Source organism: Aedes albopictus, chromosome 1 (genome assembly GCF_035046485.1).
Source record: "Aedes albopictus strain Foshan chromosome 1, AalbF5, whole genome shotgun sequence".
In the NCBI taxonomy this organism is placed as follows: Eukaryota; Metazoa; Arthropoda; class Insecta; order Diptera; family Culicidae; genus Aedes; species Aedes albopictus.
Window position 1 is genome coordinate 301,570,420 of NC_085136.1, and position 23,154 is coordinate 301,593,573.

Genomic DNA, 23,154 nt, shown 5'->3' on the forward strand with positions numbered 1-23,154 from the left:
ATACCAAGGCTACGGCTGCTGTGGCCATCTGCATCTCGTACTGTTGCCGCAGTGCCGTGACGATCTCTTCCGCGTCAGTGACCCTATCTAGGTTCTTCACCTTCAGACTCGCCTCCGCTGTAAGAGCCTCGACACTCTTGCCAAGAACCTCTTCCGAAGCGAAGGACAAATTTCCAAATTGTATTGAAATGTATTTCAAAACTTCGTGTTTCATCTTGCCCCACCCGTTTCAACTTGCCCCGGTGTACCTTAACAGATCAGACACTCGGGAGGTTTCTTCAGCGTCTTGCCATATGGCCTTCGGCTCAATATCGCCTGCAAAGCTCGCTTCTGTCAGAGCCTGTGTTTCCCGGTTGGTAACACCCGAAGGCGTCCTTCGACGGCTGGTAGATGCTTATTGAGCACACCGACTAACCCTTCTTGCACTTCTCTGACTAACCCTTTGGACCCGGAAAGGTCCTATATGACCCCAGCATAGAAACGGCTGTTTTAATTAACACATTTCGTGCATTGGGGTCATTATGACTTAGATAGGCACGCTGAGCGACCACTGCATCGCCGGGGTGAAAATCAACTAATGCACGGAGAGGATTATTAAAACAGAACACTGTCTTCGGCAAAGTTGTTGCAAATTGAGTCCTCTATTAATTGATTGATTGATTGATTTGTCTTTATTCAAGAGTCTTTCAGCCCTTGGCTGGATCGTCCCTCCCCTCCTCTATTAAGGAAAAATTGTTATATTTGGATTTGAGACTTAATTGACAACCAAGAACATCCTGAACACCATGCAGTTTGGAGAACCGAAATAATTGATATACCAGTTGTTTTAAAAGCAGATCTTGGATATGGGTTACGTTCATATGTATTCATTTAATCTTCGTCAAGAATATCAGAAGGTGTTTTACATTCTGGGATGTTCTAGGTGTTCCAAATTGACAAATGGTGAAGTCCTTCAAATCCACAAGATTAATTTTGTGTGTTTTCGCCATAAATAACGGCATTGCATAATCTACTGGAATCCGTGAAGCACTTGTAGTTTATAACGCCATTTATAGACAACATAGGGATATTCCAGGTCAGCCAAACTACCTTAGAGTTCAAAACTTCAGGTCTACACTCGTAACAGTAGTCATATCTGCTATACTGAGTAACGTTGTATAATCAACCGCAGTTACTGGACCAATCTGAAGTATACTATATAATATTATAAATCTTTGGGACATTCTGGGTTGTTCAAAATTTTCTATAATGAAATCCTTCAAATCTTTCGCCATGAATATCAGCACTGCATCCGGGGACTGCATTCATGGGATCCGTGAAGCTCTTGAAACTAAAATGTCATTTAGAGGCTATATAGGGTTATCCAGGTTAACAAAACTACCTTGGAATTTAAATCTTCAGGTCTACAATCGTAACAGTAGCCATTTCTATTATACTGAATAATGTTGCATAACACTGCTCGACAAAATTTCACAAAATTTGGTGTTATGGGATAAGAAAAAAAAAAATAACAGGGGTTTGGGACCCCAGAAGTGCCATAGTGAAAGAATTTTTGAAAAATATTGGACCGATCCTTCACAGTTCAAGACCGAAGTTTGTATGGAGAACTTATGGTGCATATATTTAGGCGTTTTCGGTATTCAGGTTTGTTTCGTTATTGTCTAACGCCTAAATATATGCACAGCCCATTCTAACGCGCATATCAATTGAACACCCCAAGTTCTCCATACAAACTTCGGTCTTAAACTGTGAAGGCCTGGTCCAATATTTTTCAAAAATTCTTTCACTATGACACTTCTGGGGTCCCAAACCCCTGTTATTCCTAGTCCTTGGCCTCCTTTCGTAGGACAGCCGGGGACTGGGGCTGGCGATGAGGAAAGGGTCACCGATGTAGAACTTGCGGGGATAGCTAAGTCCCTTAGCGTAGGTAAGGCCCCAGGTCCGGACGGAGTTCCGAACCTGGCCTTAAAAGTAGCTATTGCAGAAGCTCCCGAGATGTTCAGGTCTGCTATGCAGAAATGCCTGGACGAGGGAGTTTTCCCAGAAGCTTGGAAGAGGCAGAGCCTGGTACTATTGCCAAAGGCGGGGAAACCACCTGGAGACCCGTCGGCATATAGACCAATATGCTTGATTGACACGGTGGGGAAGGTGCTCGAAAAGATCATCCTCAATAGAATGTTGAGGTTCACTGAGGGCGTAAATGGTCTCTCGAGCAACCAGTATGGCTTCCGGAAGGGGAGGTCCACCGTAGACGCTATCTTGTCGGTTACAAAAACCCCCGAGAAAGCACTCGAGCCTAAGAGGAGGGGAATTTGCTTCTGCGGGGTAGTGACTCTGGATGTAAGGAATGCATTTAATAGCGCCAGTTGGGCTGCTATTGCCGATGCGCTCTTGCGTCTGGGGATACCGGAGTACTTGTACAAGATTCTCGGAAGCTAGTTTACGACACGGAGGTGGGTCGGAAGTGCTTTCACATAACCTCAGGAGTCCCGCAAGGTTCCATCCTGGGTCCGGTGTTATGGAATGTCATGTACGACGAGGTGTTGAGGTTAGAGTACCCAGTGGGAGTGGTGATTGTCGGATTTGCCGACGATATTACGCTCGAAGTCTTCGGTGAAACGATCGAGGAGGTGAAGTTGACTACCGACCACTCGATCAAGGTTGTGGAGGCGTGGATGCGGTCCAGGAAACTGGAGCTGGCTCACCACAAGACAGAGGTGACGGTTGTTAACAACATGCAGTCGGCGCAGCAGACGGAGATCAGTGTAGGAGAGTGCACTATCCTGTCGAAGCGCTCTGTCAAGCACTTGGGCGTGATGATCGACGATAAGCTTACCTTCGGTAGCCACGTCGATTATGCCTGTAAAAGAGCCTCCACAGCTATTGCGGCACTGTCCCGGATGATGTCCAATAGCTCAGCGGTGTACGCCAGTAAGCGTAAGCTTTTGGCTAGTGTTGCTACGTCCATACTTAGGTATGGCGGCCCGGCGTGGGATACCGCGCTAAGTACTGAATGCTACCGACGGAAGCTGAAAAGTACTTACAGGCTTATGTGTCTGAGGGTTGCAAGCGCGTACCGTACCGTGTCACACGACGCTCTCTGTGTCATTACTGGTATGGTGCCTATCAGCATTCTTATCAGTGAGGACATGGAGTGCTTCGAAATGCGCGGCACAAGAGGCATACGCAAGACTGTCAGGATGGCCTCTATGGTCAAATGGCAGCGCGCGTGGGACAGTTCCACCAAAGGAAGGTGGACCCATAGGTTGATACCGAGGGTAGATAGTTGGATTAATAGACGCCATGGGGAAGTTTCATTCCACCTGACACAGGTCCTTACAGGTCATGGTTGCTTCCGACAGTATCTACACCGTTTCGGGCATGCGGATTCTCCTGAATGCCAAGTGTGCAATGGTTTAGAGGAAACGGCGGAACACGTTTTGTTCGTGTGCCCGCGTTTTCGCACAATGCGTGACCGCATGCTTGCCACATGCGGGGAGGACACAACTCCGGACAACTTGGTCCAGAGAATGTGTAGGGATGAGATTAGCTGGAATGCCGTTTCAACGGCTATCACCCATATAGTCTGGGAGCTACAGAGGAGGTGGCGCGTGGACTCGGAGAATGGCTAGTCCAGATGCAGTACAAGAGGTGGTCCAGGGGTTCGAAGTCGGCTTCGTAGGTCATACCGGTGCCCTGCGGTCGAGATCGACCCTTACAGCTATTAAGTGGTCGCGGAGAGGAAGTCCCGGTAGCGGTGCTGTCGTGGCGTCAGTCTACTGGGTTGGATCCGAGCCCGCGGTTGGAATGGGGTTCCCGGCAAGGGTCGGGGTAGGTGAGACCCTGCTGTCTGCAACCTACGGATGCATCTAATAGGGCCTGAAGGGTAGTGATACCCTTCCTTACGGGCAGGTCAAATCGGGTTGCATGTGGGCATCAGTTCTTGATGTCCGCTCAGCAGTAGGGCGCGGGCGGGGTTGACCCTGCCCGCCTTCCGAGGACAAAGGGAGTGGCGAGGACCACTCGGGAAACTGGCTAAGCGCCAGCATGCTATCGTGATGGACTCTCCAGAGCGAGTCATCGATGTTCGTTGCTGCTAGGCTACGGCAGCTAACCTTGAGGGTGCGATATGCACTAGCCCCTCTCTGAAGCAATACCTTCTTGGTGGTTCCGGAGAGACGTAGGGTTTGGCGACCATAGGAATGTGTTTTAGTGGGTCGAGGAGAGAGTAGTCCTGGCTTCTACTGGCGTTGTAGAAGACGGTCTTAACCCCACACTACCCTAACCTTCCTGTTAGGGTGTCTGATGAGCAGATTTATCCCCCTATGGTTTAGAAGGAAAAAAAAACCCTGTTATTTTTTTTTTTTCTCATCCCATAACGAAATTTAGCGTTGAACGGTGTAACCAACCGCAGTTACTGGACCAACCTGAAGTCTACTAGATATTACTATAATACTGTCCAAACTGTCCTGAAGTTTATCTCTTGACAGTAACAGTAGTTTTTCTCGCAATGAACTGTAACATTACTTACATATCCAACTGTAATCTGTAATCCCCCCGGTATTTCAATAGTCATTCCAAGATACTTTTGAGATATTCCAGATCAACCAAAGTACTCCGGAGACCGTAGCTTTAGGTCTACACTTGTGGTAATAGCTTTTGCTATTTTGTAACGATAAGTAGGGTGATTCATGTATTTTGGACAGGCTGAGGACAATGTTGGAAAAATCGTCTCCTAGCTTTCTTAGAGAGCAATTGATTATTTTGCAAAGTTACTAATACGCTTATAATATGATTGTACTTTGCGTTCCTGGTGACAAAAAGTACAATTTCCAATCGCCTGTTAGAATTGCATTTTGGACACCGAATATATGTTTTGGACACCCTCAGGTATATATAATTTGGACAGGGCAATTATCCCAATGTTTAGCCATAAATACTGCTAAATCATGAAAGTAGCATAAATTAACAAATATTTTCTTACAAATAATCAAATTTCTCCGCTTAAAAGGCATCTATTTTGAAAACTATTAAACAGTTTTTGCTAAAATCGATGAAATATCGCCAGACCCACAGAATACGCCTCCAAGTATGCAATCGTAAAGCATTCCCATGTAGTTCGTCAGGTGACCAAAATATATTTACAGTAGAAAACTTGTAATGTATTTTGGACACCATCTATTTTAAGTGTTCTAGATGAATGCTAAGAGATTGGCTGCCTAATTCTTCTTTATTGAACATTTTTCTTTGCAATAAGGCTTTTAAATTTCTTACGATTATTAATTTAACGATTTTGAGGTAAATATTCTATGTGACTGTGGAGTGTATGTCGTCTTGCATACCTGTGCATTTGACGGGTTTTAGTGAAACAATTTACATTTTTGATAATTTTGAAATAGATTCTTAATTGTTAAGCGTATTTTCAATGTAAGTCAATAGAATAGGGTCTATTTAATCCAATAATCGATATTGAGAAGTATCTACTTTTATTAGCTCTCAGAAACAAGACATACATCGCCGTGCATGTCCAAATTACATACATGTCCAAATTATATTTTTTACCCTAGTGTTACATAATCCACAGTATTTAGCAAAGTAGTTCGACGAACAATATTAAATATGGGTCTTCCTTACTGTTATGAAGCTTAGTTGATAAAAAAACAATCACTGGCGATATCATTTTAGTAACGTTAGTAACGTTTCTCAACCAAATAGGATTCATGAACCTTAACTCTCGAGGGTCACTCCATGATAGTTTTGCGATAGTTTAGGTCATCCAATCTTTCATGGAGTACACTCCCACATGTCATAAAGGAATGTCAACAGCGCAGGTTTCTGATCTGATGATGTCCATTGAACATCCAACGTCCATTGGACATAATAGATTCCATATCGCAGTTTCGTATATTGAAAGAATTTACCGTTACACCCGTTGACTTTAGAATCTAAACTCAAGAAAAGTTTGCATGTCCTAGGATATCCAGAAAAATCTGTACTGCTGTACGCCAGTGAAACCTGGTGTGTATCAGTGGAAAATATTCGACGGCTGAATGCCTGCAGTATACAATTCGTGTCGATTTTTGGCCAACGCTACCACCTTCCTAACCCACTATGCGGCCGTCATCGGTCTAACAGCAGCAGTTGGTCGGTCGGTCTGCCCGATTTATGACACCTGAGAGTTTGTGCGAAATCGCCATGAGAGCACACCGGCCGCCGCCGTGCCACCATGCTCTGGAAAAAGTGCCCCCTCGAGAAGTGCGCGGTAGCTCAAGTAGCGCCTCTTGGGCGCATCTTCCGATAAGCGGAAACAACTCGCCGCCGACTGCCACCGCGTCGTCAGTCAGTCAGTGTCTGAGCGGCGCGGCGGCGATGCTGCCTTGTATGCAACACACAAACGATTGAATATTTGCATAAATTAAGTCGAGCGCAAAAACAACAAAACACACTCGAGGGTTTAGTGTAATAATTTAAAACATAGCTTCAAGTACGCGCGGCTGGAGTAGTGTGGAGCAGGGTAGCGCGTGAGCCCGGGCAAAGAGAGTGTTTTGCCAAGTGGTGGTGGAGTTGCTGGCTGTTGCTGCCGCCTGACTTTGGCTACCAGCATAAAATCGCAAAATTTAGTCTTGAACACGAAGTAAATTGTGACGAGTGATGCTGAATCGTGATTGAGAGTCCGAAGGGTGGGATGGGGAGAGATGGAGAATCGCAACTCGTCTTCAGCTCGTTCCTAACACTTGTGTTGATTGACGTGCGAAAGTTATGGGAAAATAAAATGAAATATGTAGGGGAAAATGCTTAATTAACAAAAACTGAAGAGCGTACATAGGTCATGTCGATGAGTTGGTCCTTAAACGTCCGGGTTATGGTTGAAACATTGAAGTTTGTTCAGCCTGGAGGAAGGGCACCGTTGACGTTTTTATTGAAGAATGTTCCTTCTCTAGCATTTTCGACGTCAGAACTAACTCCAACATCGCCATTGACCAATATCTGATCATGGTCATGGGCTGATGGCACTATGGTGTTTTCAGTGGAGGAGTTTCAAGGAATTTCAGGGTGTTTCAGTACCCAGCGGTTACATCGTGTTTCGTGAACTTTCATGAGAGCTTTAGGAATTTTCAAATGGATTTCACGGAGTTTCAAAGGATGTCAAATCTTCAGATAGATGCTGCTTCCTGAGATTTTCGGGGGATTTCAAGGACTTACTATTAAGAGAGAGCTTCAAGGGGGCTTCAAAACACATCTCACGGGTTTTGTAGAGGGCTTCCGCTCCCATAATTTTACAAGAAGCTACTGGAAGTCTCAGGGTTCCAGGAGTCTTCAAAGAGATTCCCGGGGTGTCAGGATGTTTCAGGAGAGCTTCTGCGGACTTTCAGAGGTGTTTCAGAGAGGCTTCAGGGTATTTCACAGCAAACCATTTGATATCTAGGTGATTCAGAGGCTTCGGAGGAGGGGCAGGATTGCTGGAGTTCCTACGAGTTAATGGCATCAGGGGAATTTGATGGAGGTATCAAGAAGCGATTATAGTAGCTTTCAGGGAACGTTTGGGGTGGGTTACCGGGAGCTTCAGATTACGTCAAGAACGCTTTAGGAGTGTTCCAAGAGAGTTCGTGTGGGTATCAGAGAATATCTTGGGGTTCTCAAAGGTGTTTTAGAGGTTCAAACCCCTTAAGGCGATGTCAGACATTCGGAGTTACATACGTTCATTGAGTTCTTACGTTTCATGGCGTTTCTGTGGGTAATGAGGGACTTCGGAGCGTTCCTAGAGATTTGAAAGAAGTTTCCATTCGTCTTAGGATGTTGTAGATATTCTTCAAGGCGTTTATAAATGTTTCGAAAAGTTTCAGACAAGTTTCGCGGAGTTTTAGGGGCTACAATAAAGATTCACATAAGTTTTCGAAGGTCTTTAAGGGGTTTCAGAGAAGTTTCAAGGCATTCCAAGAGGTCTTAAGGGGATTTCAGGTCAGCAGCAGGAAATCATGAAGGTTTCAGGGAGTAATTGATAAAACATATGTAAAAGTTAATGTAATTCGCAGTTCAACGAGTAATTACTTATGCTTGTAGATTCGATGACCCATACTCTAAAGGAGTTCTTGAAAACTCTGAATAGACACCGGGTGAGCATGATCTTTGTTCGTCGTACTTTAAATGATCACTAGTTATGTTTGTGGATCCAATACCTCATACCCAAGGAAGTTTAATATGGTCTTCATGACACCTTTCTCTCACCAAGCTTGACTCAAACACCCTTAACTTCTCCTCGGTTGCTTTCCCAAAGACATTTTTAAACTTAAGTATCCCCTGAAATTCCGATGAGACACCCCTTAGATCTCCTGGTAAACTCCCTTCCCTACAACCTTCCTTTACTCTTCCCTATAAACGCCTTCTGGAAGCCCTTTGCATACTTACTTACCGTTATTACAATTAGTTAGCAACAGGTTTGTTCATGGGTGTTTGAGATGTGGCTAAGGGAGTTTCCAGGAGTTTCAGGAGAACCTATAAGTTGGAGGTTCTTGGGGAATTCAGGCGATATTCAAAGAAGATTTAAGGGCTGGTTTCTAGAAGTTCACGTTTCAATAAATAAATTGTTTCATAGGTTGGAAGCTCTTCTAACCTCATTTAATGAAGCATTTCAGAAAGTTTTAGAGGTCCAAGGCTGCACTTAAAAACGCTCTGAACGCTCTTAAATGACTCTTAACTGCCTATGAAATTCTCTAGCACTTTAAATACCTCTGAAATTCTCCCTTTGAGCGCTCCTGAGACCCCCTGAATCCATTTGAAACACTCCTGACATCCCCTTGAACCCTGAGAAGCTCTTAAAACCCGCTGAAACACCCTTGGACACTCTGAAACGACAATGAAAACCCTCAGAAACTTCCTTCAACTTGCTGAAGCAGCCTGAAATCCGCTAAGATCCATTGAAACGTCCATGAAGCACCCCTGAAATCCACTTAAACGTCCTTGAAAACCCCGGAAACGCTCCAAAGCATTACTGAAACTCCTCCGAGGCCGCTTGGAGGCGCTTGTAGCTCTCTGAAACGGCAAGGAGACCTTTTGAAACGCCCATGTAAGTGCCATAAAACGTCGCGAAATCTCTTGAAATTCTTCTTAAATCCCCTCTTAGTTCATTTCAAATCCTTCCTGAGACAGTCTAGTGCTCCCTCTCAGGACCTTCTAGTTCGTCCATTCGCCCTTCTCTTCCTTAGATCTTCCACATACCTATTTTTACTCTCCCCCTTAATCGCTCGCTATCCATAGTAACACCCATGTTCTGTAAGAGCACATGCCCTGTGGTATCACTTTGATGGCCAATTAGTCTTGTAGAGGTTTTTAGAACCGTCATAAAGCCCTGTACCTTTTATTTAGGTTTTATGATGGTTCTAAGATCCTCTTCTTTTATATTTGACTTGAAATTGTAACTTGCGGGGGCGGGGTGGGGGGGTGGTGTACTTAACTCTTATATGACTTAGCTAGGCTATTTAAGAGTTACAGTAGCACTAGCCATCAGATTTCGTCTCTCTCTCTCTCTCTCTCTCTTCTTGGCGTAACGTCCTCATTGGGACAAAGCCTGCTTCTCAACTTAGTGTTCTATGAGCACTTCCACAGTTATTAACTGAGAGCTCGAAGATACTCTATGCCCAAGGAAGTCAAGGAAATTTCCTTTACGAAAAGATCCTGGACCGACCGGGAATCGAACCCGTCACCCTCAGCATGGTCATGCTGAATACCCGTGCGTTTACCGCCTCGGCTATATGGCCCCGTCAGATTTCGTCTGGCATTTAAATAGCCCACAATACTTCCCTTAGCTCTCTATGCAGATTCCGATTGTTTATTGGGGAAAAGCTGACCCGAGAAATTGAGAAACAACCTGCTTTTATTATTGAAGTCAATTAAAATTTTACTCGTCCCAATTGCTCGATTGCGAATCCCTCTCCGAACTAATTGCAGTCATAAACGTGTAAGTACTAATGGTTTCGCAAAAAAAAAGTCTCGAAAACAACATCCATCCAGAATTCATCGCTTAGAACGCGTGGAAATTGCACAACCAGGAAATGGATCATCATTATTGTTAGAGAGCGAAACCGAGTTGTGTTCACACATTGGGAGGCTCGTTGGCTGGTGCTTAAGGCTGCGACTACTCAGCAGCGGCAGCGCTGTAACGCGCGTTCGCCGCGCCGGTGAAACATTGTTTATTGTTTTATGATCGCAAAGCCGCCCGTCCGTGTGCGCATCCGTAACGTAGCAGAAAGTGCAAAAAGTTTTGCACCCCCCCGTGTGCCGTTGTTAGACACAACACGTTAACATTTTTTTATGACGCCTCTAGCTCGGTACTGCAACTGCAATTGCCCGTTCGGGAGGAAGCGCTGGAAAAATCGAAACAATAAAATGCGAAAGAATATTAGCGCGCGCGCTCTCGATTCATTATGCATGTCGATTGACTGCAGCTCGACGGATTGAGCTAGGTCTATACAAAAAAAGATTAACTTCCAGTTCGATTTATATAACGCCCTTAGCTGGCGGGCAATCAAGCATTAGAATGGGCTACTGCAAGGCTAAATCGTTTCCATCATCAATCGTTCCGCTGTTCTCGGCTCCATAAGTTCATCTATAACTGCGGGGCTTTGCTTCTTACAAGATTGAAGAGGAAGAGACCCGTCCAAAAAGCGATGTCGTTGGACAGCGGCGAAGCTCTCTGATTGCTACATTCCTGGCCTTTACTGTTTTCAAGGTCGCGGGCCTCGGTAGCAGCGGCGAAGGCAGCGAGCGCTCTGTTCTTCTAATTCGCGAACAATTAAAACTAATAACGATTCATGCATTTTTGCTTCTGCAACCGCGTGCACATTGGTGCAGTTAGCGTACGGGAGCGGGTCTCGTCTCTTCTAAATTTGAAACAAGCTGGTAACTAACCCACAAAGCGAGCACGTACAACCGAGCAAGGTTTGAGATATTCGATGGCAATTCATTGGTTGTTATTATTGCAAATAATCATTACATTTTTAATTGAAGACTTTAGTTTGTGCTAGAGAATGTCATGTGGAGAGCAGTGAGTAATAACTGGGGTGCAATTTTCAACCAATCCGGTCAATTTGTTTGTTTCGTTGACGACATGTAGATCGTCAGTAGAATGTTTGGAACAGTGACATTGCTGTGTACGTACACCCGTCTGAAACGCGAAGCAACAAAGGTCGGACTGGTGGTGAATGCGTCAGAAACTAAGTACATGCTGGAAGATGATACCGAACGAGACAGGAACAGCCTTGGTAGTAGGGTTGCTATAAACGGATCGCCTCCGTGGTGGTTTGTTTGTTCACCTCGGTTCCTTGCTAATGGCTGACAATATACAACCGTGAGCCATAAAGTACAAAAACGTATCGGCGGTAGTCGTGCATACTTGTGGTTGGCAAGTCTATCGCTTCCGCGATGAGCTCTTCGTTATTTACCCTGATTTCTTCGTCGTGAACATCCTAGTCAGAGTACGGTGTGGCCGACCAGATCGCTAGCTCATGCATCAGGAACAGTGTCTCAATGATAATGTTCATCTTCTCCGGGCATTTGTCGGGTGGTACAGCAGGACCTTTCATCTTAGTCATGGCTGCCTTGTATGCGCTATCCCAAGGATTCTCGTTGGCTTTTCGACAGAGATCGTCGAGGCATTGTTCCGAGCAGCTCTTGCTGCTTTTACCGCTATTACTGGCCCTTTGCATTCTACTTCTGGCACTGTGCACGCAGATCAGAAACCGTCGGATTTCACCTGTGGACCAGGACTTGGATTTCCCAGCCTTGGAATGGCTGCGTCACACGCTCGGGATGGAGTCGCTTTCAGCTGGTCTGCGCTGAAATTAAAGTTCGCTGTCTTCCACCTCCGCTCATCAAGCTGGGTTCCACGTGACTCCACTTGCGTCATGTCTCCAATATGGTATGGGTCGCTTGGTGGGGTCGCAGAAAGTTACATATATGATGGACTACATATATGATCTTCCCTAATGACCTTCATGGGCGATGTCTACCAGGCTTGTAAACATTCGACACTTTTTGCTACCTTCATTTCGCTGCCGCGGTCGGGTGTCAGCTTGCTTTGTTACATTCGTGCGCTACCGTTACCTCTTACACACAACACGAGCGATAAAACGAAGATCAATAAACATAAATAAGGGTCAAATCAATGTCGTATGACACGATGACATTTGGCTTATTCTTGCTTTTCGCGTAGATTCCAGTCAATTATTGAGCCAATTTCGATTATGAATGGTAATATTAATTTATTCTTGCTTGCTAAATTGAATTCAACACACATATGGCCAAACCAGCTCTTATTATGGAAGATGACAAGTGCATTCGTTTGACATTTTTGTTCCGTGCAGTAGTTTGATTGCTTGTGCTGCGAATGTCGGAAACAAAGGCAGCCGAATATCGACGAAAAGTTGTCAATGACTGTTATCTCTAACAAGACTGATGTCTACGTATAGCTCTGCCAGAGCTTCAAGTAGACTGTTGCCTCTTGGATTTGTTGATGGGCAACCCCACTCAACCGCCCAAGCATATTGAGGTCACCAGCTATAACGACTGGCCTTCGATCGGTCAACTCTTCTGTCATCTTGTCCAGCATCTGGTTGAACTGCTCTATTGCCCATCTTGGCAGTGCATAACAATAATGTACAAATCAACCATTGATTTTAACAATCACGAAACCTTCAGCTGCGCGGTACACTACTTCTTGGACGGATTATTAACCCACTGTCCAGATTGCTACTGTCTTGACCCTATATGCTGTACAGTTTCCATCTCCGGGGGAATTCAATATGCCTCCAAATGAACTCAACATCGCGCACTTTTGTTCCGCAACGACTGGTTGCAGCAAAAGTTGTGCTGTATCACAGTTGCAGTGGTTGAAGTTGATTTTGAATTACTTCCACTTGCTTGTTTGAAGGCCGGATATCTTCGGCCACCAGTCGGGTGTTTGCCATTCTGTTATTCCTTCTCCGTTTTTCGGACATTTTATTACCGCCCGAATCCTCTTTTCTATGGGATACGGCCGCCTGTGGCGACATTCGTTTCTGCTGGAGCCGTGCACCTTATGTTTCTTGGAGCTGTTGAGTATAACACCTCCTGGTGCTGCCCTTGGCATCTTCGGCGTGAAGAAGGGTTTAGTTTGCATCCTGTGGGGGATACTTCCCACCACGCTGTTTTCTTCCGAAGTTGTATTGATTGGTGTCTTGCTTTCTAGATTCCGATGTTCGACTTGTCTCACTGGCGGGAATTCCTGGGGAAATTCCTGAAAGAATCACTAAGATGACTGTTTAGAGGAATTCTTTCAACTATAATTCCCAGAAAACCTGTAAGAATCATCTTTCTCTAAAAAATTGGATAGATCATTAAAAAATCTCCTAAGAAATTTCTGGCGTTTTTTATGCTTTTATCAACGTGTATTTCAAAATTATGCTAATCCTACACTTATTTCTGGTGGTGTCTTTGAAGATGACCTAGGAGAATTTTCTAGAAATTTTAAGAAGAACTCATGGAAGATTTCTAGAGAGAACGTCCGTTCCGCAATAATTACAGAAAAAAAAATCGTGAAATAACAACCCAGCCAGCAATTTGGTTTCTATATCGAAATTGCAACTGAAATAGTCACACATATATAGCACCAAAGAAATTGTCTCAATGCACGAAACAGGCATATACATACTAAAGTGGAGGCCATATCGAAACATAATACATATTACGATTACTGCGATTCCGTCCAACATGATTTACGATTTCTCGAAAGTTTTCTACGATTTCGCCGATGTTCTCCGTCTAATACGATTTGCATGATCTTATTACGATTGAGTGTACCGATATACGACTCAAGATTTTCAATTAAAAAAAATGGTGTTCGATGGGAATCGAACTTGGGTCCTTTGATTGAAAACTGCGCCTTATCTCTATTGGCTATATTGCCAAGTTGGAAGTAGACAGTTCAAAGTGAATGGGATGAAACGAATAAAAATTAGCATGATACGGTGCGGGACTTGTGGTGGGGGCGTTTTTGTTGTGCATTGAGTGGCAACAAATGTGGTGCCGTGCAAGAGGCTCGGAATTCACATCGCTGTTGGAATCTATACACCACTTATTATAAGTGAGCTGCTGTATATAAATAGTATGAAAACCTACATATTTGGTTGAAATTATTGCTACCATAGTTGGCATGTGTCAACAACAACAAAACAAATTTGTGATGAATAAAAAGTTTTCCTCTCCTCCATCATACAAATATGTAAACAAAATCATTTACGATTTCCGAGGTTAAAATTCGACTATTAAAAGTGCTTTAACAATCACATGCGACTGCAAAATGTATATACGATTTCTACGATTTTGTTCACTTCGTATACGACGCAATTATGACACAAACGATCAATATACAATATTCTTATCTTTGTATTCGATTGCACCGATTTTGATCGAAGACAGCTCGATTCAGCAGATTTATATACGATATAAAGCTACAATTATGACGATTCAAAGAAATCACATATACGATGCTACCGAACTGAAGCTCTACACTCAGAACGTATGATTCTTTACGATTCTATCCGATTCTGTGCGATTCTACCGATAGTATCCGTAGGATCAGAGTATCAATATATTTGATCAGCAAGCGACAGGCAACTCCAATACCTATGTATGATACGTTCATGAAGCAGAGATAGAATAAAGCTTGTATTCACTTTTGTATTGACTTTGTATTCACTTTTGTATTCACTTTTGTACGAACCTACGACGAAGACGGTTGCGTTTATATTTCGCGGTACAGTTTCCGACATTACAATTGGCGGGAGGAGGGATAAATTTTCGGCGTTTCACCGTGATATTTGGTTGAGTTTGCGTGGTTAAAGTGCTAAATTCTTAATTCGTGGTGTGGTGAATAACAAGGATGGATTCATTTCGTCAAATTAAGCCGTTTGAGATGGTGGCTGAAAGATCACGGTTGCCGACAGAGTGGCAAAAGTGGAAAAGGGAACTAGAACGCTATTTTGACGCAAGTAACGTGACGTCTCAATGGGAAAAGCGTGCTAAGCTCTTACATCTGGCAGGACCTGATATCCAGGAAATTTTCGATAATTTACCTGGAACTGATGATATTCCCCATGTCGTTGTGGATCCCCCATATTATGATGTGGCCATCAAAAAGCTTGATGAGCATTTTGAGCCGATGCGACGCTGCAACTATGAAAGACATTTGTTTCGACAAATTTCACAAAAACCTGAGGAACGTTTTGCAGATTTCGTATTAAGACTGCGAATCCAGGCAAAACGCTGCGAGTTCGACAGATATGATGCAAGAGAGGTGGAAGACAGAATTTTTGAACAGATCGTGGAGTCATGTGCATCATCTGAGTTGCGGCGACAAATTCTGGTCAGGGATTTGCCATTAAGTGAAATCGTCTCGTTGGGAACTACGCTTGCTGACGTTCAACAACAAGTGAAGGAACTCGATCGAACGCGTATAGATTATGGCCCTAGCGCTTCGGTCAACAAGGTGTTCAAACCGGCCAATCGTTATGGACAAAATCGAGCGTTTGAAGGATCAAGCTTCAGGACAACTGACAGAGTTTGCTTTGCCTGTGGTCGCCGAGGGCACCTGAAGAATGATGTAACGTGCCGTGCCAAGAATGCCAAATGTGCGAAATGTGGAGAAATTGGTCATTTCATAGTACGATGTCTGAAGCGTAAGGGAGGAGAGTCCACCTTTCAACGTCCTAAGAAGGTACGTGCGATCATTGACGAAGAGGACGATGGTTCTAAGAAGGAAAACATCTTCTATGCTATGGGGAGAAATACGTTTGAATTTCTGGTTGGAGGTGTAAAAATACCAATGATCATTGATTCGGAATAAGATGTCAACATACTGGATGAAGTCTCTTGGAAGAAGGTCAAAGAAGCAGGCATTATGGTGGAAGACTATAAGGAAACATCGGATCGAACGCTGCGAGCATATGAAATTATAGACTGCCCATATTCGCATAGTCGATGTAACCACCATTGGTAATGCCACCGTACAAAAGCTAATATCTAACGCGTGTGCATATCTGTGACCAGTTTTATTCAAAAGATCACAAGATCTAACCGTTAGTTAGATGTCGACGCGGAAAAAATCTTGAACTTTATATTTATTCATTTTTAAAATTCCAAAAGTATGTTGAAAAGTGCAGTGGCGCTTACATCGACTATGCGAATATGGGCAGTGGAGCCTATGAATATCAAATGTATGTTCTGGGCTGCTGTCCAAGCTGGTGCTAGCAGGACAAGAGCGAAATTCTATGTGGTGGAAAAAGGTCAGCGTAATCTTCTGGGCGATCAGAGTGCGAAAGAGTTGAATGTGTAGCCGCACGAACCTCCGAGTTCGTGGTCGGCTGTAATAACCCGAAAACAACTATCGCCACCATGGATTGATACGGTTGTTCCAGTAAAGCGAGAGGCTTAAGCGCCACCTCGTTAGAGGACCTCTTGCTCGCGTTAATTATCTGCCCGGTATGAGACCCACGTTAGTTGGCCCATTGAAAAACCTTGGGAAAAGGTTCAAAGAACAATCCCGTCCAATTCCACTTTCCTAGCGTCCGACTTACTAGATCCCGAACAAACCCAAAGCGACTACTAATCACTCTACCCTAGCTACACGTGCGGAGAGTTACTTTCCAACATTAAAGCTTCATCATCACTGGAAGTTCTCAACACCGGCCCAGAGAGGGCGACACCGATCACAAAGCTTCTCATCATCATTCAAACAACTCAATGAAATACGAATGCGCGCCAAAGGAGATTACTCATGTGAACTAAAGACCAAAGAATCTTACACAGCGTGTCGGTAGGGATTTCGTTTCTGGGTTACGCACAATACACGGGCTCATCTTAACACTCTCGGTATTTATTCCTACGACATCAAATTTCACTATTAGGCCTATCGCTCCTACCTATGCGTGCGTGCTCTTCCCCTCACTACCAGGCTATAGCATTCCCCATATGGACATCACATGTGCACATGTCTACTTACAGATACCGCATTTACTGCTGACACGGTGATCCCCTCATCATACGGCGAGATGGTCAGCGGCGATCGCCGCTATTGTTGGTTGGCGACACTCGGTGCTATTGTTCGCTGGCTTGGCTTGGTGTAGCTTGGTGAATCTTAGCCGCGTGGACGAAAGACGGACGCAGGCGGGTTGAACGTGGTTAATTCACCTACCAGGGCGAGCGAAACTCGCTTAGCAACCGATTCTTGGTCACGTGGTCGGTCAACGGTTGTTCACGGACACTACGGTGCGATTGGGCGCGATGTTGACGGCGCGGCCCCTTCGGCCACAGAACGGCGTTGGCCGGCGTTATGCTGGACAGTCGATCACTGAGGCGAACTAGCGACGTAGTTTCCTAGATCACAAGGAAAAAAGGCCGTCGAACGGCTGTTCGAGAAAAAGGGGTTATAGAGCACACCGCAACCTATTAACGCACGACTTCAATACCTTTCTGCTTTCTTAACTGCACTAAGGTTTAACCACACTGGCTTTTTGGCACTAACTTGGCACATGGAATCTAACTAGCTATCTGTAAAATTCAAGGCAATTAATTCACTGAACACTCTACTTTGTTTCAAATCTCACTTTGGATTAATTTCGCGGAACACGGGAGGAAACACTTGGTGATCGTCTCGACTATCCAGGAAAAGTGATCGAGAATCTTTTGACCCTCAGATAGGAAACCTCGGACAAGCTAACATCTCGTTAACGGACAGTTCGGGTAGGCTTTCGCATTCTCTTTCCGGTTTTTCGGTTTCTCGCTCCCACCAGTAGTCGTTGAATGTACCGTTCATGTCTTCTTCCCAGTTTACAAGGTCTTTTGCAGAACTTGACCTTCGGTTTTCTTTTGAGTCATCGCGGGCAATTAATTAATTCTCGCGAGAGGCTAAACGGTTGTGGAACTTCTCATGGAAAGCTTACCATTTCAAATTATGAGTGTCGTTGATTGTATAGATCTAGGCGCAGTGTGGGATTTCATTTGATTTTATTTCTATGAAGGTACTAGAGTAGGCTTCAGAGCTTTCAATGTAACGATGTTCTACGTATAAATTTTATAAGAGCTATTTGCAGATTATGTTCTGTTTCAAGACGTAGCGGGTTACCGCTACATCACTCCCTGCTTAGAGTATGAAAATTTAGTTGAATTGATTCAACTAAATTTTCATAAGAAAATACTAGGAAAATTTATTATTCTATTCAATTTAAAATTCTAGATAAGTAACCGAACATCTGAAACCAACTCAACATTCGGGGTCATATGGTATCATCGTTAACCGCGAAGGTCAACTCCTCCTCTATCTCTAGCACACAATCTATCACGGATCGTGCCTACTACTGACCATCAGCGTCTATTCGACTCCGGTCTCCAGCGAATGTTTCCGTTACTTTCATCAATAAAGCTACAAATCTCATTTAATAAACTATACAGGATATTCAGACTATTTGAAAATACTAATTTATGGAACAAATAAAGATCAAAAAACTAAATACAGCAAACAAAAAAAAAATAAGTACTGAACGAAATGAGAAAGGACCAGAACAAAAAACAGTTGACCAGTTCATTCGAGTGGCATCGAGCGGTTTGCTCTGTACTCCCCAAAAAATTACTCCGAACAATCCTTATTAAAATCTGCCTTCACGACTGTTCACTTGGAACAGAGTAAAAACAATCGAAATCATCATTGATAATCCTAAAAAACAGGCTCATTCAGCTCCCGGGTCTACCCCAATCATTACGTTGAGCACCGACCTTTTTACTGAATTTACCGCAACTGAACTGTTCAATGGAGATATGGCCCACCCCGAAGCTTCCCTTCAGGCAAATTGTCCATTTCTACCATTGAACGCAACTACATTTATCTTACTCAAACTTCACACCAGATTTTAATCTGATAAACGAAATTTGAAAAGATCTAAACTCCGTGTACAATCCACGAATAAAATCCTTCACACTTAGCTTCACACCAACTTCACACATGCCCAAGCACTAAACGCACCGCGCGAGGCCGGCTCGAACTGAACTGTCAAACACATCAATCAAAACAAAGTGAAAGTTTAAACGCGAAACGTGCAGAGCAAAAGTTACGGTTCTTCGTGAAAATTACGGCAGAAAATCCCTATCTGGACCAAAATTACGGGGGGAGTATTGCTAATACTTGCCCTTAAATCTGAATTAATTGCTTTGTGTGCTTTTTTCAGCTGCTGCGACGTGGGATTGAATGAGCTACTCTTGGAGGAATGAATGAGTTGAAGATTTGGATTTCGCTTGGACAATTTCTTATTGGAATACTAGTGGAGCTTAGATGGAACTTATTGGATTGAACAAAACAGGATTGGCTATTGGCTGGAACTATATTGGATGGAAAAAGGATAATCAGAACAACTATGGATCCCTATGGAAGTAGATGGAGATATGGATGCTACTATTAACGGCTTAAATTAATGGATATTATTGTGCAACCAGAATGCTGCAATGCAAATTTCTTCAATGAAAACTCTCACCGACAGAACAACGAAGAAGGCTATATAACTTAAAAGGAAACATACGGACGACTATTTACAAGAACGCAGAGGTTCCCAACATTATCTTCACGGATCACATCAACAAGGACGTCACCGCCAAACTGCATGTACGAAAACGAATACACACTCCGTACATAGTAAACAAATTGGTGAGAATTTTAGAACGTAATACTAATAATAAACGTAAGTACTAACATAGAATATGAACAGGATTACTAACTAATAATAATCGGACTAAATCAGGTTAGGCAGGGCTGATTCCTTTACCTTCACCTTCGTCAAGTTACGTCATTTCCGTTCGTTTACGTTGCCTCGTCAGGGTTTCCGAATCTACTTGTCCCATGTGATACATAGCTGTCTGGTTGGAAAACACTGCTTCCCGTGATTCCTCCTACTCAAACTTCAGAGTAATCCCCTTTACCAATGCACATTCTTGAAGTTCGTCACCAGCTAGGATAGGATACGACAACTAGTCAGCCCAAAAGAGACCAATTTGGGGACCAATAATCTTAGCAACGCGGAAAAACAAGACAGCAAGCTGTGAAATTAGACAGAGAAGTTGCAGGTGTCACATCCTATCCTAGGTCACCAGTAGATTGAATGTTGTTGTGGGACGGCTCAACTCATTGAGGAGCACTTCAAGAATGGCCGGTTGTATTTTGATGCAGGGGTTAGCTGCATGGTCCACTCTACGAGTATTCATAGCTTTTTAAAAAAAATTGCTCGACTCGATCTTCGAGGAGACTGTTTGCTATGCAACGTTCACAAGGAGCAAGGTGAGATACCAAACATGTATTTTCGTGCAATCAAAAGTGCATCGTTGCCTTAATAAGGTTGCATAGCTTTAACGCCTATCTAATTATGAAGACGAGTTTCGCTTTTTGAGATAACGACAATTGTACACCCCAAGACGCTTTCCTTTCTCGTCTTCCAACTCATAACAGTGTTCCCCAACTTTCCTTTTTACCACCGCAGGAATATATTTTGGAGCGAGCTTAGCGCAATAGCCTTTTCCTTTGTCCGAGAGCTCTGTGTTTTTCTTCAATAGCTTCTCTCCCAACGTGAACGTCGGACAGTTACTATTGGCTCTCAAGTTGTAGTACCTTGAATGTTTTTCGAAGGCTTTCTTGAGGTTTTCCCTTATGTCCTCGTACAGTTTTTCCTTCTCTACATTGGCAGCTCCATTGCCTTCTACATTATCCCTTAGGTGACGGTATTCTCTCCCGTCTGAAACCATATTTCTCCCAAACATCACGAAATAGGGTGAATAGTGGGTTGCTTCGTGTACCGAGTTTCTGATCGCGCAAGCAATCGTTTGTACGTTGTTCGCCCAGTCTTTATGGTCCTTCTTGATGGACGCGCGAATGGCGGTCGTCAAAACTCGGTTCACTCGTTCCGCGTCATTTACTTGCGGATGGTAATTAGGAGTCCGCCAATGTGTTACGTTGTAGTGTTCTAGCAGGTCTTGGAAGGATTTGGCAAGGAATTGGGTCCCATTGTCCGTCAAAACGACTTCTGGGACACCGAATAACTGGAACACCATGTTCTCAACAAAAGGTACCAACGAATCGGCGGTAGCCTGTCTAAAAGGTTGAACTAGTATGAATTTACTGAAAATGTCGGTTATGACGAGCAAACACGTGCTTCTACCCTTCCCAGAGACTGGTAACGGTCCAACATAGTCCATTGTCAGGAACTGCCAGGGGTATTCGGCGGTCTTTTTCTGGGTCGTTATTGGTGCTGTCGTGTTGGTGTTGCTCGCTTTGCTTGTTTGACAAGTTAAGCATTTGCGACAATAGGTCTTAATTTCAGAACTCATTCGTGGCCAATAGAATCTTTCTCTAATTGATGCCAAAGTTTTATCGAATCCTAAATGAGCTTTATCATGAGTAGCTTTTATCGCTTCCTCTCGCTCAAAGGATGGAAGATATTGCTTCCATAGAAAGCGAGTGTCTTCGACCTTTCCTTGGTTTTTCACCAACTTATATACACGATTATCGATGACTCGGAAGTCTGGGAAACTTTGAGGGTCTCTAGAGATTTCTTTGATCAAATCTTCATAGTCGGGGTCCATTGTGGAAATGGCATCCAATGATCTAGATAAACAGTCCGCAGTTACATTCAGTTTACCTTTCCTGTATTCTAACTCTATGTCATAGGACTGGAGTTTGAGAGCCCATCTAAGAAGCTTTGAGTTACCCGATTCGATGCCAATCGTAAAGAGCCAAAGTAAACTTCGGGCATCTGTAACGACTTTGAATTTTGTCCCCTCTACAAAGTGACGAAAGTGTTCAATAGCCATAAGTACACCTAGACACTCCTTTTCTACGCTGGCATATTTCCGTTGAGTGCTACTTAACTTCTTGCTAAAATATGCTACTACTTTTGTCACTCCGTCAATTTTCTGGACCAATGCTGCGCCAACAGCATTGTCCGATGCGTCCGATTCAATTATGAATGGACAAGAAAAATCTGGATTGGTTAGTATTGGTGCAGATATCAAAGCCGACTTCAAATTTTGAAAAGCCTCCTCTGCTGCTTCTGTCCATACGAATTTCTTCGGGTTTTTCTTCAAAAGGTCAGAAATCGGTGCAGCGATTTTACTATAATTTTGAATAAATTTTTGATAAAATCCTGCTAATCCTAATAAACGCCTAATATCTTTAACACTTTTGGGCCTCGTATAGTTTAGGATCGGCTCGATCCTGGCACTGTCAATTGCCACCCCTTTTCTGTCAGCAAGTAACCTAAGTAACTTACTTGTTTGCGACAGAATCTTGACTTGTCTAAGGAAATAGTTAACTTTGCTTTTCGTAGGCGTTCAGCTACGAGTTTTAATAATCTCAAATGTTCTGCTAACGTCTTGGTGGCTACCACTATGTCGTCTAAATAGACGAATACATAGGGTTCCAAGTCGAAACCAATAACTTTATCCATCAGCCTGCACATGCTAAATGGAGCATTGGTTAAACCAAACGGACACACTTTAAACCTGTACAACCCTGTAGCAGTTCTAAAAGCCGTATAATCGCGTGATTCCTCCTTGAGAGGAATCTGGAAATAGGCATCTTTTAAATCGATTACAGAGAAAAATTTTGCACTGCCCAAGCGGTGAAAAATGCTTCTCATATCCCGCATGGGATATGAGTCTTTTTTAGTTAAAGCATTAATTCTGCGCGAGTCTAAGCACACTCTCAGTTTGCCGTTCGCTTTGCGAACAGGGACTAGAGGATTGGCCCATTCGCTTGAACATTCCTCGATGGCGTCGAGTTTTTTATAGCGCTCAATTTCTCGATCCATCTCCGCTTGTATCGTCGGTGAGCATTTATATACAGGTTGCCGTCTAGGTTTTGCATCTTCCCTAAGAATAATCTCATGTTCTAGCAACGTTGTGCGGCCTAAGCAGTCTTCAGTTGTACATGGAAAAGTTTTAATAACTTTTTCAAGCTCCATTCGATCATCTTCATTTAATTCGTGTTCTATTTCCATTGTTTCTGCCGTTACTTTTGAAGTCTCGGGCAAGTCAAGTTCTGGTATGTCCAGTGTTCTATCTGGCAAAGAAGTTTCGATTGCTGGTAGT

General features: G+C 43.7%; 1 protein-coding gene and 1 long non-coding RNA gene across 2 annotated transcripts in view; one reads left to right on the forward strand and one right to left on the reverse strand.

Moving 5' to 3' along the window:
- LOC134285723 (GATA-binding factor C-like) overlaps positions 1-23,154 on the forward strand; it is a 663,267-nt gene that overhangs the window by 340,725 nt on the left and 299,388 nt on the right. The window lies entirely within an intron of this gene.
- LOC134287611 (uncharacterized) lies at positions 16,886-17,772 on the reverse strand. Its single transcript, XR_009997403.1, has 2 exons — positions 17,637-17,772; positions 16,886-17,580 (listed from the first exon to the last, which is right to left on the reverse strand). It is a non-coding gene; the product is annotated as an uncharacterized LOC134287611 (long non-coding RNA).